This window comes from Saccostrea cucullata, unplaced genomic scaffold (genome assembly GCF_032062105.1).
Source record: "Saccostrea cucullata isolate Sc308-1 unplaced genomic scaffold, CSIRO_AGI_Scuc_v1 ctg10078, whole genome shotgun sequence".
Taxonomy (NCBI): domain Eukaryota; kingdom Metazoa; phylum Mollusca; class Bivalvia; order Ostreida; family Ostreidae; genus Saccostrea; species Saccostrea cuccullata.
Window position 1 is genome coordinate 1 of NW_026924587.1, and position 8,922 is coordinate 8,922.

General features: G+C 36.7%; 1 pseudogene; it reads left to right on the forward strand.

Moving 5' to 3' along the window:
• Positions 1–1,454: 1,454 nt before the first annotated feature.
• Positions 1,455–2,426, forward strand: LOC134266770 (uncharacterized; annotated as a pseudogene).
• Positions 2,427–8,922: the final 6,496 nt, after the last annotated feature.

The following is an 8,922-nucleotide window of genomic DNA, read 5'->3' on the forward strand; positions in this document are numbered from 1 at the left end:
GATCCCTGTCATGATCGGGAAATAACAAACAATTCCGTCGTCAGTTCAGGTACATTCTACCTAATTTACTTTCGTTTGAATAATTTTTTTTTTAGATTTTAGAATACCAGGGGTAAATTATTTAGATTTTCGATTAAATTATTTAAATTTTTCAAATCAAAATAATGAAATATTTGGTCACTGAGTAGTAAGGGATACAGAGAACAGTCACTTTACAGTCAGGATGACGTTATGGGTTCTTCCCATAAAGGTCATAGAGGTCAAGGGTGGAGTCTACAGTCAATAACGTCATGGGTTACTTAAGTGCAAAGAGTGAGTCTACAGTCAATGACGTCATGGGTTATCTTAGTGCAAAGAGTGAGTCTCAGTCAACGACGTCATGGGATTTTCCCAACATTTTAGATCACGATTTTACAGTCATGGGAGTGTATAGTCACTGACCTTTTTTAGACAATAAGAATAAATACCTTGTAAATCTCAGTTGAGTTTTTATAACGATGGCAACTCAGGGAAAGCAGTACAAATGGAAAAATTTTAGCATGGAATGCTCTAAGAAGAAATGAAAAGAAATGGACTTTACAAGAAAGTCAATGGTTTGACAGAAAAGAAGACTGTATTGCGGACTTTAAGGAAAAAATGAAAAATGATTAAGACATTGCAGACAGCTGGGGATCTGAAGAATACATATTTAAACGTAGGTTTATGCCGAAAAAGTACTTTCCGCAGACATTTAGAGAATATAATCTGTAAGGTTCAAGTTGACACCAAAGGGTTTTCCAAACCCTGCCCACAGAGTGGTCATATGTGTATAAATATGCAATGCAGTAGAATAACAAAACATTTTGCTTAAGCATGGCTGAAAAGATGGTAATGATGGAACTTCTTACAGATGATTGTGTTACACACAGTGGCAGTACCTAAAATCTTCAGTAGATCACATGGATGGATCTGTTTTAAAAGCACAAAATCATATATAAAATGTTGCAGGATTAAAATGTAGAATTGTGAAGGGAGAGGGACAATGGACAAGACGGTGAAATTTTCAGACAAAATAACAATCATCCTTATTCCCTATGAAGATCGGAAGGGGGAATGGATGACCATGGCTTTGGACAGATATCGATTCAGAAAAAGAATAAATTATATTTCAAAAATTCTAAATCTTATACTGGAGAAAAATTTACAAAACTCAGACGCCCATAAAGATCTGTAATGCCTGAAACTAAAGTCAGCGTGTTCAACAACTTTCTACACTCAAGTCTACAGAAAAGTCATATTCAAAGGGGAATCTACAGTCACTGACGTCATGGGGGGGGTCTACACTCAAGGGGGAGTCTACAGTCATGAGTCACGTGACTTAAAGCATATATAAATTTGTATTATTTTGAAAATTGTCATCACAGTCCTTAGCGAATCTCGGATAGTATCTTGTGAAAACCCTGTCATCAACAAAAATGGAGCAGAAACATCAAGACGTGATAAAGGCAAACTACTCGACATTGGTGAAGAAGATAATGGCTGTTTATGTTGCGGGGCATCTTTACGCCTCAAGAATAATTACCGATGAAATGAGACAACAGATAGATGCTGAGAAAACCAGCTATGACAAAAACAGGAAATTGATCAGCATCATTTTAAGTCGAGGTCCGAGAGCTTTTATGGGGTTTAGAAAGGCATTAATGAAAGTCAATCAAGCTGACTTGTCCGGACTCCTGATGAATAAGGATGATGACACGAAGTATGAGTACGAAAAGAAGCTGGCCATGGCAAGATCATCAGCCTTTGGTACTAAAGAAAGAAGTTCTAGAAACGCTGATCATCAACAGTCTCTAGAGCCCAGATGTAGAATAAGTTTGGACGAATTTAATGACCTATTCCTCACTGTCATGCCTTTTAAGGGGAGATTTACGTTCACATTCGTCACCTCGCAGAATCGCATGGCCGTTTCATTGCCACCAAGAAGGGTGTTACCTTTCCCTTAGCCGGTTGGTTAAAGTTTGAATCTCTTTTACCAGATATTCAAGACTACAAACTAGACAACACTGGAAAAGAGGATGAATAAGCACAGTGGCATGTTGGTGGTGGTGTGTTCGTGCCATTATCACCAGGCTATCCGACAGTGGACATAAGACACTTCTGGAAGCCAGACAATGTTCAAGAGCCTATGCCTACAAGAAAAGGTGTTACTCTGAACAAAAACAAATTTGTCAGACTTAGAGATGTCATTGAGGAGTTACATGGATATGTTCCAGAACTAAAGGGACGTTGACTTTTGTGTGCTCAGTGAGTCTCATCAAAATCAACTTCGAATGTTAAGCTGTCCCGAATGTACCCCTTTTGGCTACGACCCACAAGATAACATGTCAATGGAATGTAACGCGGGGGATTTACCAGACATAGAAATCGTCGAGGGTGACCTTGAATGACAATGAACACTAAATGAATTAATTTTATAAATTTAACATATATTATTGATTGTGTATCAGTTTTTGTGTTATTATTTCATTCAAACAATATCAAAATAAACTAGTTCAAAACTTACGATATTTTTTTAACAATGATATAAAAGGAATTTTGGAAGAAAAATTGTTAGTATGTTGCAATATATCAAACTACACGGATTATTTAAGAGAGCTCTACTACATTCCCTGTAAACCGGGTGCATATGCAGGTCCTGAAAAGTTATATCAGGCTGTTAAAGAGGAAGGCAAATACAAGATTGGTAGACGGAGAATAAGGCAGTTTTTAAACAATGAAGATACTTATAGTCTGTACATGTATAAACCTATTCGTAAAACATTCCCGCGTTCAAAGGTGAAAGTGAACACAGTTGATTCTATGTGGGATGGGGACTTGGCAGACGTTTCAAACATTTCATCCCATAATGATGCTTATAAATTCCTCTTAGTGCTTATTGACATATTTAGCCGATATTTATTTATTATCCCCTTGAAAAATAAACATCACCAAAACATTGTTGACGGTCTAAAATCAGTTTTCCAAGGAGGACGAAAACCCAAGACCCTTAGAACAGATAAGGGAAGTGAATTCAAAAATCGTTGGGTAAAGACGTTCCTGAAAAAAGAGGGAATAAACGTCATGTACACTCAAAATGAAACAAAGGCAAACTATGCCGAAAGGGTTATTCGTACCATGAAGAACCTAATGTATCGTTATTTTATGAAGAACCGAACTTACCGATTTGTGAATGTCTTGCAAGACTTGGTGAAAAGTTACAACAACAGACCTCACAGATCATTAGGGAGAAATGTCCCAGCAAATGTAAACCAAGAAAATGCCAATGAAATGAGACTAGCAGCTTATTTGTCGACGAATAAAAAAACCAAACCTGGCAAAAAACGATCCGAACCAGCCTAAGGACTCGAGCAAAACAAAAGTGCCCCAAAAAATAAAACCCCTTTTCAAATTAAAAATTGGAGATAATGTCAGTATATCACAGCTTAAACACCCTTTCCAAAAGACTACCAGCAGAAAGGGACGGAAAAGTTTTTTAAAGTGAGTAAAAGATACAAAAGAGGCCAAGTACCTGTGTACAAAGTGAAAGATTTTGCAGACGATCCTATAGAAGGTACTTTCTACGAGTCTGAGCTTCAAAAAGTCGTAAAGTCAGACGATGTTTCTTATAGAGTAGAGAAAATACTTAAAAGAAGACGTCGTGTAACAACCAAGGAAGTGTATGTGAAATGGGAAGGATGGCCAAAGAAATTTAATTCATGAATTCCAGAGAGTTCTCTCGAAAAACAATAAAAGCCACCATTTGCTACAATTTGTCTCAATTCAAGATGAGCGTTCGAATGGTATTGACGTCTACGGACAGCTCTGAATATTTTGAAAACAAACCCCATTGCTTCCGAGTTCAATTAAATAAACAGATTCAATTTGACGGATATTGGACTGTTGCCCTGACAGAATTTTCTACAGAGAGCTGGATTTTATCTAAGAAGGAATCAGAATTGTTTGTGCGTTGCGATATTTGTGAGGAAACAATTATTGGGGGGAAATAGGCATCCCTCCTGAGACGCATATTCTTGGGAAAGAAACCAGAAAATATCACTTACGCACTTCCTTATTACATTCCAGTTAAGACTGGCCAATTACAGCAGATTGCTATATACAATGTATATAACGGGCAGAGAAGGAAATTTAGTTTCATTTTTAAACGGACCGGTGACTGTAACACTTCATTTTAAAAAGATTCCTTGCGTTTTATGATGAATAGTCAGACTTACTTCAGCGATCCCAGACTTTCTACAAGAACATGGCGGAGAAAAAATTCAACCCTTACAAACACAAACCAAAACAAATTGGGAGAGGTATGAGAAGTTACAAGTCTAATGTCATTCCACTGAAGCCTCACTCACAGTTACAATCTGTAGATAACAACCCTCAAGTGACCCCTGTAGCTGCGTTGGGGGAAAGAGCTCAAGTGGAACATGCCAAGGATGTGAAAGAGGGAGCTCCATTTTTCAAAGTGAAGGGAAGTATAAAAAGGCCACGTTCGGACTCTTCCGTCATTCCTTCAAAGAAATTGAAGCAAACAACATCTTAAACTCCGAGGAGAAAACAGCCATCTAAACCCAAACAAAGAAAAACCACCGGAGAAAAGAAAAAGACGTCTGTTAAGAAACAGCGACGAGTACCAAGCAAGAAAATACAGTCTAAGAAAAAGAAAGAATTTAATATTGATAGCTACAGAAGTATCTTCAAGCTGTAAAAATGGCATTTTTATTCAATGATAATAAAGACATAGCACAACCAATGGAACTCTCCCTTTTTGCATCCCCCACAAACCAAGTAGCGGTCGAGAAAGTGTATTTTACGGAAGCAAGACCAATTTCTAGCATAGGACACACCCAGCGAGATCGTGGTGTCAGGCTCAGGAGCAGAATACATTGATTTAAAAAGAAGTAAATTGTACGTAAAAGCCCGAATTCTGAAAGCAGATGGATCGCCACTGGCAGCAAACGAAGAAACTGGTGTGGTGAACTTACCTCTACAAAGCATGTTCTCCCAAATGGATGTCTACTTTAACAACAAATTGGTCTCTTTCAATACCAATAACTACCCGTGGAAGGCTTATCTCAAAACAATTTTGATCAGCGGGAAAGACGAACTCAATTCTCAAAAACAATCTGAGGTGTTCTTTAAAGACGAGGAAAATCTTGGCGACGCAAATGCATACAATGGAGGCAATGCCGGTTTGGTCCTGCGGTATGGTTACATTCTAGAAAGTAAAGTTTTGAGTTGAAAGGAAACCTGATGGAAGATATCTTTGATATAGATAAATACTTGATTAACAGAGGAGATATCTACATTAAACTCTCTAGATCCAGTGTCCCTTTTGTCATTGTGCCTGGCACTTCTGCACCTGCCTACACGTTAGAATTACAAGACGTCGTGTATAAAGTGGCCAAAGTACGTGTTGATCCAGGTGTTTTGCTCAACCACAGTAAACAGATCGAATCCACCCCTGTGAAGTATGTGAAGTATACCATATCAAGAAATGAACTAAAAAATGAATACCATACCGAGTTTTACTGGGACAATATATATTTCCACAGGCAGTACCCAATCGAATCGTGGTGGTTCTGGTAGACCAGATCTAGAAAGCTGTGAATGGGGATTACGCAGCCAACCCCTTTAATTTCGAGAATATGGGAATAATAGAGATCGGAATATACGTCAACGGAGAAAGCGTACCTGGAAGACCACTGAAGACTGACTTTACGGCAGGACATTCAGCCGCCTATGCTCGTTTATTTGAAGCCTCTGGAAAATGGAACAATGATGCTGGACTGATTATTTTGATAATGTTGGAAATGGATACTCGATCTTTGTGTTTACGATAGATCCTTGTGGATTTGGAGAAGAGTACTTAAACCTGATTCGTAGGGGAAACGCCAGACTGGAATTGAAATTCAAACAAGCAACAACCAAAGCTGCCAATGTCATTGTATTTGCAACTTTTTCATCCCTACTTGAGGTTGTCAAATCACGTGACATTAACTACATTCAACCATGAACTCAACGCATCTGTTAAACATGGTGAAGACAGATATTTGCTTAAGACGTTACGTAAAAGGTGTATTTGCTAGTAATACATTGCCTCAAAGGGTTACAGAATTTCCTAGCGCCTTTATCGTCAATACACAACCTTTACCAATACCCGGAGAACACTGGGTGACAATCATCGTGTACAGTCCATTGCAAGCAGAGTTCTTCGATAGCCTTGGAAAATCCCCAGCAGATTACAGTCAAGATATACAAAACTTTGTAAAAACGAACAGTGTAAATTGTCGTTTCAAATCCGTTCGACTTCAACCTCGTAATTCCGATTTATGTGGACTTTATGTATTAGTATTTCTAATTGCAAGATTGTGTTTTAAAAACTCGTTCAATCATGTGTATGATTTATTTTCTAATGACATTCAATCTAATGATGGATTTTTAAAAAGTTTCATGCATGAATTAAAAATCATGAAAAGTATATACGGGAGTTATTTTATAATTGAATAAATATTTATATGTGTGTGAAGTTGCACCTAACTTCATTTTTAAAACGTCTGGCGACTGAGAAACATGGAAACAGAGAGTATGAATAAATGGTGGAACAATCGTTCCTTGCTACCTTTTTCTGCACCTACCAACATTTTAATAGGTGGTAGTACACAAAGCGGAAAAACGCATTTTACGAAAAAACTTTTACAAAACGCTAATGTTATGTTTTCCATACCTGTGGATAGAATAGTGTATGCTTATTCTGAACATCAACCTTTGTTTAAGGCAATGGAGCAAGCTATATCAAACCTTTCATTACACCAAGGATTGCCTTCTAAAGAAGACATAGAACAGTACACCGAGGGTATAGATCACACCGTACTGGTACTGGATGATCTCATGTTAAAAGTTGCACAATCTCAGGACTGTGTACATCTGTTAACGGTGACATCTCATCATAGAAACGTGACCACAGTGATGCTGTCCCAGGACCTATATCCTCCGGGAAAATATGCCAGGACCATTTCAATGAACCGGCTAAATATCTTTTGGTTTAAGAATTACCGTGATTCTAGACAGATCATCACCCATGGATCTTAGATATTACCAGGACAGGTCCCCTTTTTCAAAGCGGCATACGAATCCGCAACTCGACCAAATTTCGATTACTTGCATGTTTGTTTAGAACCAACACAAAACAGAGAGTATCAACTAAGGTCTCGTATCCTCCAGGGTGAGGAGATGATCATTTACCAACCTATATAAATAAGAATGGTTTTGTCTTCTCTACTCATTATTTAACGAGGCTAGGGGTGGCAGCCATTTATAGACTATTTCAACCTCCTTTAAAAGGAGAGCTCCATAAAAAGATATACAAAATGATAAAATTTTAAAACTAAATTATATAAATTTTTTCTTTGCCAAATGATAGTTGACAGCTAAATATACCGTATCTAAAAAAATTAGTGAAATCTGGTGGTTAATTTGGGATTTAATTGTTGACCCGCCAGCCTCCTTAAACATGCAGCAAACGGTGAAGATACACGAGGTTTTTTTTTTAAATTTTTCTTGTATGCAGCTGACAGTGCACAGCAGAAAGTACTCGTTAAGGTAAGTCACTCCTCAAGTTTGTTATATCAAGGATTTTTTGAGAAGTATATTTTGGATAAGTACTCATAAAGTGCAACTCAAAATCGCAAAGAAAATAGGGGGTCAGTGTGCATCCTGCTGATCTACGGTACATTTAAGTTGACCTTTTTGCACTTAAATTTCATCTCTTTGGTTAATTACTTTAACCCTTATTATATTTGATTAGATGTAAGCATGGTAATAAATATAATCTTACTTTACGTAAAATAGTTTGAATAATATTTAACATTAAATAAATCTTGCAAATTAATGCGCGTAAATTATTGTTTGACCTTTTTGCACTAAAAAATAACATATTTGGGGTATTAAAAAACATAATGGGCAATAAAAAATTTTCTTATATCAAACTTTTTACGACTTGAGTGCTGATCAGTCACAAGTATCGAGTAGTTTAAAATAATGAAAGAAAAAGGTGGGGTCAGTGATGTTAATTTTGAAATATTTGTCAAAATATGTGATTTTCAGGCTAAAAATGGTGTAAATTTGACCTTGACTGCTTTCATATATTTTCATTTTTTGGGAAAGTTTGTTGAGGGAAGGTGTAAAACTTGTTCTAAAAATATAAATTAAGACCTATATTAAATATTTTTAGCAATATCAAAACGGAAAATATTCTCCAAGTAAAAGTATCTGAGGCTAAATTTCCATTACATTAAATTTTATAAATGTGCAGATTTGCAGAATTTTCTGCTAAATATCCTTCCATCAAAAGAAATAGTCCCTCATAAATCTTGCTTCTTTGTTGATTTTTGAGCAGTTTTTTCATTGAATGTTAAAAAATTTACATTGTTGAATATAAATATGTTATAAAAATTGAATTTTGATAAGTAGTTTTGAAGTAAAAGCTTCTGCGTGAACTTTTCTAAAAAGCTGAGGAGTGACTTACCTTAAAGCCTAGACCAGTGAACAGTATGATGTGCTTAGTAAAATAGCACTTAACATTTATACGGGGACTTATCCTTTGCCGAAAAAGTATAAAAACCAACTGAAACCTTACAAATCACACATTCGATCTCTGGGATCCAGAGAAGTCAGCAACCGAGCGAAACGTCGGATTTTACTCTAACATACTTCTTTAATATTACTTTTAATAACACCTATTGTGCAACATTTCCAAAGAAAATGGCGAGGGAAATGATACTCGTTCCGAAACTGAAATATGAACATTTACTTAAAAAATTGGACTATGTCAAGGATCACTCGACTCAAGCTATATCCGAGACCGTCCAGACCTCAAAGCAAATTCCCGAAGAT